This window comes from Odontomachus brunneus, unplaced genomic scaffold, assembly GCF_010583005.1.
Source record: "Odontomachus brunneus isolate Ranch 3 - 2012 unplaced genomic scaffold, Obru_v1 Obru_scaffold_003, whole genome shotgun sequence".
Lineage (NCBI taxonomy): Eukaryota > Metazoa > Arthropoda > Insecta > Hymenoptera > Formicidae > Odontomachus > Odontomachus brunneus.
The window spans coordinates 1,404,173-1,413,379 of record NW_022639453.1 but is presented as its reverse complement, the minus strand read 5'-3'; the positions used below and the strand labels follow the sequence as shown (position 1 = coordinate 1,413,379).

Here is a 9,207-nt window from a genome sequence, read left to right as displayed (position 1 = left end):
TATATATATATATATATATATATATATATATATATATATATATATATATATATATGTACCATGCCTCTTCTATTAAAAACCAAACGTTGTATTGCGTGTTTTCCGATATCTACGACCTATCCGCGATCCGAATCTAGGAAGCTAAGACAGCGCGCGCGTTCCGGGATCCGATTTAACGTTCCAAGTGCATCGTTTGTTTGTCCAAGTATTTTCCATCGCGCTCGCAATTCCCGCGATTGCCAGGCGATCGGGAGTACGTGCTCCGTGTATTTATATCCTCGTGTTCCCAGGACCCACGGGAGTTACGAATCTGTGGAGAATAATTTGACGATTCGCACGCATATATATTGATGACGCGCGTTTTCGCATCTGCATAAGTCTCGACCGTCTCTCGTCGCGATGCGTTCCGAGATACTTAAACGCAGACCGACATACTGCGTGATTTCCTCTTTCGCTTTTCGCCATCCCCTCTCGTCCCGTTATAGCCTTCTGAAAATCCACAATATCGATTACGCGCCGTCTTTGTGGCGGCAACGAGCGTGCCGCACGTTCCAGAGCGACGTGCAAAAAAAATGGAAGGGAAGAGGGAGCGGATGGAAAATAAAATTCGCGGCGCGGCGAGCACGCGGCAGTCGTTTTCGCGTTTTCACGTGGGCGAATATCGATTAATCGGATTCCCGTGAAGGCCTCTCTTCTGTCGGTCAGGTCAAGCTGATGAACACGGATGAAGGCGCGGCGCGAACATTCCAAGCGGTAACCTTTGACGTCCCGCTTTATGACGAGCAGGATTCACTCGCGTCGGAAAGTACGGGCCGGATTTCTTACGAGTTTGCAGACAAAATTATATACCATAACATCACGCGCGGATATGAAGACGCGATTAAGGACGTGTAGGAGATGACATCGCAACAGAACCAGCGTTTCGTCGTAACAGAGTCGAAGACATTTTCATTTCGAAATGATGGTTCTTTAAAAAAAATTAATTTAAGAAAATCGCCACTTAAGAAGCGAAAATTAAAAAATTTACAGAAAGCGGATTTAAGAGAGAAAGAAAGAGAGAGATAATCAGCTTTAGTTCTGAGATATTCAATTGACTAGCGGTGTTGGACGCGAGTAATCATGCGACTGTAATCCAATGCTGAGCCAATATTGTTCATCGGGCCGATATCGATAATTCGGCAATCTGGTAATAGCCCGACGCAGAGGCCGATTGTGAAATCCTATATCGGCAATTAATTCACGCGAGTGAAAGGAAATGAGAGTGTGAGAGAGAAAAAAAGAAGAAAGAACAATGAAATTGAGCGATAACGCGTTCGCGCGACCACGGTTACGTAATACCGCGCGTTTATCTATTCATCGAACTCACATCGAGTCCCCTATTTTCTACGCGCTCGCGAGCGCGATGACATTATCGGCCCTCGTTACACGCGCCCATCACGTCCCGCCGAACGCCCGTTACAATCCATTGTCACGAGTATCATGACGTAGCATATCCGCGCAGATCCACCGGGATAATGTTCGGACAAAGCCAGACGAGAGAGCGAGAGAAAGCGACAGAGAGAGAGAGAGAGAGAGAGCTCCCTCGGTCGCAGCCAATCGTAGAACAATCTCAGGCTCAAAGCAGAACGCCGGGCCAGCGGAGACTACACGGGGGAAGAGATTTGGGGAAAGGTTAACGTCTGTGCCGAGAGAGTAGTGATGCGCCCGGTTGCAGGGTGCGTTAACCCTTGACTCGCCTTTGACCCTACGCCGCCGAGAAAGGCGGTACCGAAAGGAGTAAGCTCGGCTGTTGCCGTCGGATAGCCATCCTCCGTTGCACCCGAGAGCGGCAGAGCACACAAGGGTATAGGATGACTTCGGTGTCAAAGGAGCAAGAAGCACGACTTTCGCCGTGCGACCTCACGGGAGGTGGAGGCACGTGGACACGATTCCATCATCGCCATTTGTCGTTTCGAGCGCGAAGGATTAGCAGAGTGCGTGAGAATGTGCGAACTTTTCGCGCGGTCGCATATGAAACTTTGGGAAAATGTGTTTTATTTCATCACTAACCGGTACTTTATTTAAAACACACGGAGGGAATATCATAGCTTTTCTCTCGTAGAAATTTTTTTTCAATTTTACTATGTTTCTGATAGTGCGGGAATAGATTTTTCAGTAAGGTCTCTATTTTGTCAATTTTAGAAAGTAACAATTTTTTAAAATTTTTTAACATTTTAATACCTAAAATATAAATGGTATATATAAAATATATATACCATTATATATATAAAAGTTATATATATAGTATATATATAAAATGAAAGGATATAGAGTCAATCCGAGACGAAATTTTGATATTACTTTGACACTCTTAAGAATAGTTTGCGCCTACTTAGAAGGTTTATAGTGTAGGTAAAACCTACTTTGACGATATTGATACTCATTAACTTCTCCTTTGAACCTTTAACTCTACCATGTCAAAATTTTGACGCTATTTTGACGCTCTTAAAAATAGTTTGAGCCTACTTAGCCGAGTCAAAATTTTGACCCTATGTTGAACCTTAAATTCTGTACCGCAGTAGGAACTAAGATAGCAAAGTAGATTTAATTCTAATAATATAATTTATCCCTACTTTGATTCTGATGATGTCTGAAATTTCCGCTTTCTTTAGCATTAGATTGTATAACAGTAGGATCTTAGGAAGCAAAGTAGGTTTAGTTGCGAACCTCTATTGAAGCTTTAGTTCCTACATAGAATATATGTATTTTATAGAATATATTTTATAGAAATATTAAAAAAAATATTAATAAATAACAAAACAGAAACGTCAAATAGCATACAAAATATACATTTTATCTGTTGCATATATTTCAGACATCAGGATCAAAGTAGGAGTAAATTATATCATTAGAATTAAATCTACTTTGCTATCTTAGCTTCTATTGCAGTGTAGAATTTCAAGGTTCAACATAGAATCAAAATTTTAACTCGAAAATGAGTGTCAATATCGTCAAAATAGATTTCACTTAGGTTGTAGATTATCTAAATAGGCTCAAACTATTTTTAAAAGCGACAAAGTAACGTTAAAATTTTGACAAGATATAGTTAAAGGTTCAAAAGAGAAGTTAATGAATATCAATATCGTCAAAGTAGGTTTTACCTATAAACCATTTAAGTAGACGCAAACTATCCTTAAGAGCGTCAAAGTAGCATCAAAATTTCGGCTCGGGTAGATAATCTACAACTTAGGTGAAACCTATTTTGACGCTCATTTCCGAGTCGAAATTTTGAACCTATATTGAACCTTGAATTCTACATCGTAGTAGGAGCTAAGATAGCAAAGTAGGTTTAATTTATTCCTACTTTGACCTTGATGATGTCTGAAATATATGCAACAAATAAAATATATATTTTGTATGCTATTTGGCGTTTGTTTTGTTATTTATTAAAATTTTTAAATATTTCTATAAAATATATATATTCTATGTAGAAGCTAAAGCTTCAATAGAGGTTCGCAACTAAATCTACTTTGCTTTCTAAGATCTAACTATTATATTATAATCTAAACTATTATATTATTATCTAACTATTATACAATATATTTTGACATTAAAGAAAGCGAAAACGGAAATTTCAGACATCATCAGGGTCAAAGTAGGAGTAAATTATATCATTAGAATTAAATCTACTTCGCCATCTTAGCTCCTACTGCGGTAGAATTTAAGATTCAATATAGGATCAAAATTTCGACTCGGGAAGTACTGTAGATTAATCTATCTATTAATCGACTGCAATATTTCACATAGCAACTTTTACTATAAAATCCTCTTCGTACAATTATAAATTCTCTTTATACCCGAGTCGAATCATCACATATCCTCCAATCCGGAGGAATCGGAGAGGAGACTCGGGATTCGGAATTAAAGATCCGAGACTACGGAATTCAGAGCGCCAAAGCACAATAATTCCGGTGTCAAAGGTGCGAGACACCTGCGAGCGCGCGACGGATATTCCAGTGGACGATGCTCTCTCTCTATTGCCCTTCAAGGAGGAACTTCGTCGCTCGTATGCAGATGAATGGAGATACGACGCGGCTGCTTGCATATCCACTTTGCCTTTCACGTTTCGCGGCGCGATCAGATATCGATTCTCGACGCGAATCGATGACACGTAATTATTTTAAAGATTCTAGTCACTGAGAGAGCAAAATTACATTAACTCAATTGTCCTTCAGAAGACGGTGCTAAGAAGCGAGATACGCACACTTGACGTCATTTTCAAAAATATACCTTTAAAAACGCGAAAATTACTTTAAAAAACTGTAAAAAAAATTGTTAAAGGAGCAGAGAAACGTGTTCCCAAAATGTTTCCTTTAAGGCCTCTGGCCCCTCGCAATATCTATTTCTTCTTAATAACGTCAGAAGCGAGAAAATGCATGCTAAAAATTCTTACGAAATACAAATATGAATTACAATCGAAATAAAAATATATATCCATAAAGTAACACTTGCAATCGATTAAACAAATTTGTAAGATATTCCGTGCACTCCCCTTTTGCTCTAACAATCAATAATTTATTGTAAATTAATCTGAATAAAAATAGGCAAAGAAATAGGTTGAAGAAGATGAATTGTACGTCGCGTTAATTTACGACAAATTATTGATAGTTAGAGAAAAGGGGAATGCACGCAATATCTTACAAATTTGTTTAATTGATTGCAAATATTACTTTATGGATGTATATTTTTATTTTAATGTATTTCGCAAGAATTTTTAGCATACATTTTTTCGCTTCTGACGTCATTAAAAAGAGATAGACAATGCGAGGGGCCAGGAGCCTTAAATGGACGATTAATCTCATCAAGATAAGCAGCGAAAGAACGGCGCCTTCCACTACACCTGGTTATCGATTTTTTCCACGATCTTTAATTTCCGCCAGCGATTTTTGAAGAAAATCAAGTTACAATCGGTCACAATCAAAGAAGCTCGCGGCAGCCTTCACACGGGGCAGTTTCTGTATCCTGCTACCTGCGGCGACGCGAGTCACCCACGACAAAAATCGAGAGAAACGAAACGCGAGTGAGTTTCGCTCAGGAGATAAATCTCAAAGAAAGAAGTTTTGTTTCAATAACGCCAAATACGCGGAGAGACACGTTCTTCCTCTCCTCCCTTTCATCCCGCCTCTATCCCCTTCACCCTGTTATTCGGATCTTGCGTCTCTCGCGCCGATCTTATCCGCGTTTCCTTCTCTCACGACTATCGATTCTGCTCGCGAAGGAAGCTTCCGTTCAGCGCGCGCGCGACGGCCGCCCCAAAGAAAATCCATTTGCAAGAAAAATCTATGAGAGGTCGGACCACTCGGCCAAACTGCAGATACGGGGGCGAGGAATCAGTTTTCCGGTTTGGGGCTGCCTAACCTCTCGTAACCTTCGTGCTCAATCGGCACGACCCCGAAATCCTTTCGGTATCCTCTTTAACTTGTCGCTATCGTTATATCGGATCTGCACGGTGACGCTGACGGAGAAACGAAGTCTATTCTTTATCCCCCGACTCTGTTCGCCACGGGAATCGGCCGTATATATTTCCCGGGTGCGCCGCAGCGATTTTTCTCGAAGCGCACGTGGCCCTTCCGCCGAGCTGAAAACGAGCGATACTCCACGTTAAGCATCGCTTGTTTCGCGTCGAGATTCTCTTGCCTATTATCCTCGCGATTGTCGTATTTGGATTTTTTTGAGAAAGTGCTCAGATATTATAAAATCTACAATCCAACGAGTTCAAGTATGTGATCGAAATTGAGATAAAATCGTCCTTAGACAGCTGATTATTCAGGTTAACTCTCAAAATACAATATTATAGGTCTGTAAGACCTGAACGAATATTTGATTGCTCACCAATTTCGTAAAAGGTCTGGGAAAATTCCAAAGTAGCGCAAGTCTGCTCTCTAAGGTACAAGCAGTGTATTCTTTAATGAAATGCTATATTTACAACTACTCAGGTTCAGTTATAAATATAACACTGCAAATCTCCGTCGCAAGAACGTATCTCCCCTAATCGAGTGAAACATTAACTCATATAGAGTCAGAATCCACTCTAAGCTTGAGCGAAACGTCCGCTCTTGTTATCTCGAGTGGTGGTATCTTTGCTATCACCTCAGGTGAAAATACCGCGACTTTTCGCTCGTGTTTTGAGTGAGATTTCACGTCGGGAAATTAGAGAGAAAAATGTTCTCTCTTCCCCAACAAGTCACGGAACGAAATAATATTTCATTAAATGCATGCTGAAGATATACTTTTCGTTTACTCTTTACACAGCTGAAATGTATCATTTGTGTAACGGTACAACGTCGAAATAATCTACTTCCCCCGGTCTCCCATCAATCCCTTCTAATTCGCTCGCGCACGTCACGGAGTATTTAACATCCCACCGCTCGATTTGTAATCAAACGCGCGTATCAAACTTCATTAGAGCGCGCGAGGGAAAGGGAGGGAAAGGGGCATTATCCCGTGTGTTTCACCATCGAAGGAAGAGACCGCACGCGGGACAGAAATAAATTTGGACGCGACGCATCTCCGTCAGGACTCTTTAACGGCCGGCGAAAATTGGATCGGCAGTGGATGGCGTATTGTCCGCGCGCGCACGAGAGAGAGAGAGAGAGGGGGGGGGGAAAGAGAGAGAAAGCACATGGACACTTCTGTTTTCGGCGTGTGATGTAGTTTAAAATTAACGTAGCGTACGCAGCGTCAGTGCAGTGGTTCGCGGATGGATGACGAGGACGGGTAGCGTCGCGTCGCGCCGGGACGATTGTGGCGTCGCGGCCGATGCGGTTCGCAAGCTCCTGCAATTACCAATTATAATTGCGCGCCGCCTAATTGGTAAACAGTAGTAATAACAACTCGCGTACGCATCGATCAGCGGCCTGGGAACCCGGCCACGTCGCTCGCAATAATCGTCGACTCCGCGGCCACCCTCGTTCGTTCACTCGTTCGCTGGTTAACCGCTCACGGACGTCCCGCGCGACGTTCTACCGTTAGACACACCGTATTTTCAACGACTTCGTCGCAGGTTAAATGAGACCGAATATTAAACGGCGAACGGACCCCCCATAAATCTCTCTCGACGAGCGAGCACCACAACAGCCACCCACGTACGTGTCGATCAAGTAAATTGCCGCGAGTGAAGCGGACACAGTCTGCACTATTTCCGCGACTGGCTCGTGCGAATTCGCGCACATGTTTCGTCAGCGGACGAAATCGGCGAGATACTCGACGCGAATCCCGACGCCTCCACATCTATATGTTCGATATACCGTGTATGAAAGAAAATATCTAAGAAATAATCATTAAAAATTATCATTCATCATTTCATTTTAATGAAAAATCATTAAAAAATTATGCAATTCACTTATGCTAATGTACAAAATATTTTTCACACACGGGAAAAAAGGTTTGGTTGACCAAATATCTGGCCGAATATGAACGATCCAAAAATTCCGACTGAAATAACCCGAATTCTGTTTAAGTCAACCAAAAATCTTGTTAACTTAAACAGAATTCAGGTTACTTCAATCGGAATTTCTGGATCGTTCATATTCGACCAGATATTTCGTTAATTCAATCAAACCTTTTTTCCCGTGCATAAGATAAATTACGTTTTCTTGAAATCTTAGCTTCTTATAAAAAAATTTGTTTATTCCATTTAAATAAGAAAATAAATTACAAATTTATATTAATATAAACATTCTCTCCAGGTATTTGGTATAAAGTGTTATATCTTAAAGGGTAGAAATGTGAAGATAAGAAGAGAAAAAAGAATTACAAAATATATATTATGATGGATTATATAAGATGGTTATTTAATCTAGACTTTTGCACACTAAGATATGTGATAAAAAAGGGACTTGGGATGAATAAATTAAAGGTAAGGGATTAGAACGATGACATATGAGAAAAAAATTTAGAGAGAAAGGGACAAGAGATTAAAAAAGATCAAAGAGAAGAAAGAAAAAGAAAGTTGTGGATATGGATAAGAAGAAATTGATATAAGATGATAGCAGATTACAGAGAAAAAGGAATAGAAAATGTGTAATGGTAAATTTGAATAGTAATAGAGGTGACCAGACGTCCCGATTTTTCACTCTTTGTCCCGAATTTTTTCGAGTGCTATTCGGGACACCGATTTGTCATCATTTTCAATGATTGTCAAGTAATTTTCGGATTTTTCCCCTTCCCCCCGCTTCACATATTTATGAAGTGTCCCAAATTCAGGACTGGGAAATCTGGTCACTTTACATATACCGCGAGGAGAAACGAGAAGATTACTTACAAATGACGTCTTCACGATACACTCCGGCGATCGCACATCGCTATTCTCGACACTCCTGAGACTTATTAACGCGCGAGACTCACACTCGACCGATAAAAGACGCGAGAAACACGGAGCGATGTGGATCGATGTGTGCCTATGGCTGCTGCTTGGCGCGAAAAGATCGAGCATTTCGCGCGATTCATTACCAACGCCTAGATAGAATAACCACGATGACAACTTCGTAGTGCGAAACGAACGCGATTGGTCTAGAGTGGTTAGTAGTTCAAGCAAGTGGTTAAGGCATCCGCCATACAGATCGCGTCGTTGTAGACGCGCGATCTCGTTCGCATCACTGGCGCGTTCACATTCGTGCACTTTTGGCACTTTCGGCGCGCTAATAAACTTTTGGTGTACGTGATTGACAGCGCGCGCGTCTGCGATCTTTTCATGCCGAGCAACTGCCATGGACACAACGTTCCGTATTCCATACGTCTTTGGCTTGTGTCCTGCAGAAATAAGTATTAGAGTGCCGAAAACAAGGACGTGCGGTCGACATATCGTAAGTATATTATTACGGAGTAATTTTCTCCCTTCTCGACACATACAGTTAAGATGATCAGACGTCCCGATTTTTTTCGAGTGCTATTCGGGACACCGAGTTGTCATCATTTTCAATGATTGTCAAATAATTTTCAGATCTTTTTACCCCCTCCCTGCGCTTCACATTTATAAAATGACCCGAATTCAGGGCTGGGAAATCTGGGCACCTTATAAAAGGTAATAGGTGAAATAGATTTAGGTAGAAAAAGATTATGAGGTGATGTAAGTGATATAGAGATAAGTTAGGGAATGAAAAGGCATTGTAGGATGGAGTTTAATTAAAGTTTGTGATATTAGGATGAGAGAGAGAGAGAGAGAGAGAG

At 41.1% G+C, this 9,207-nt stretch overlaps 1 protein-coding gene across 12 annotated transcripts in view; it reads right to left on the bottom strand.

Annotated features, from left to right (window-relative positions):
• LOC116844446 (fasciclin-1) overlaps positions 1-9,207 on the bottom strand; it is a 381,499-nt gene that overhangs the window by 112,969 nt on the left and 259,323 nt on the right. The window lies entirely within an intron of this gene.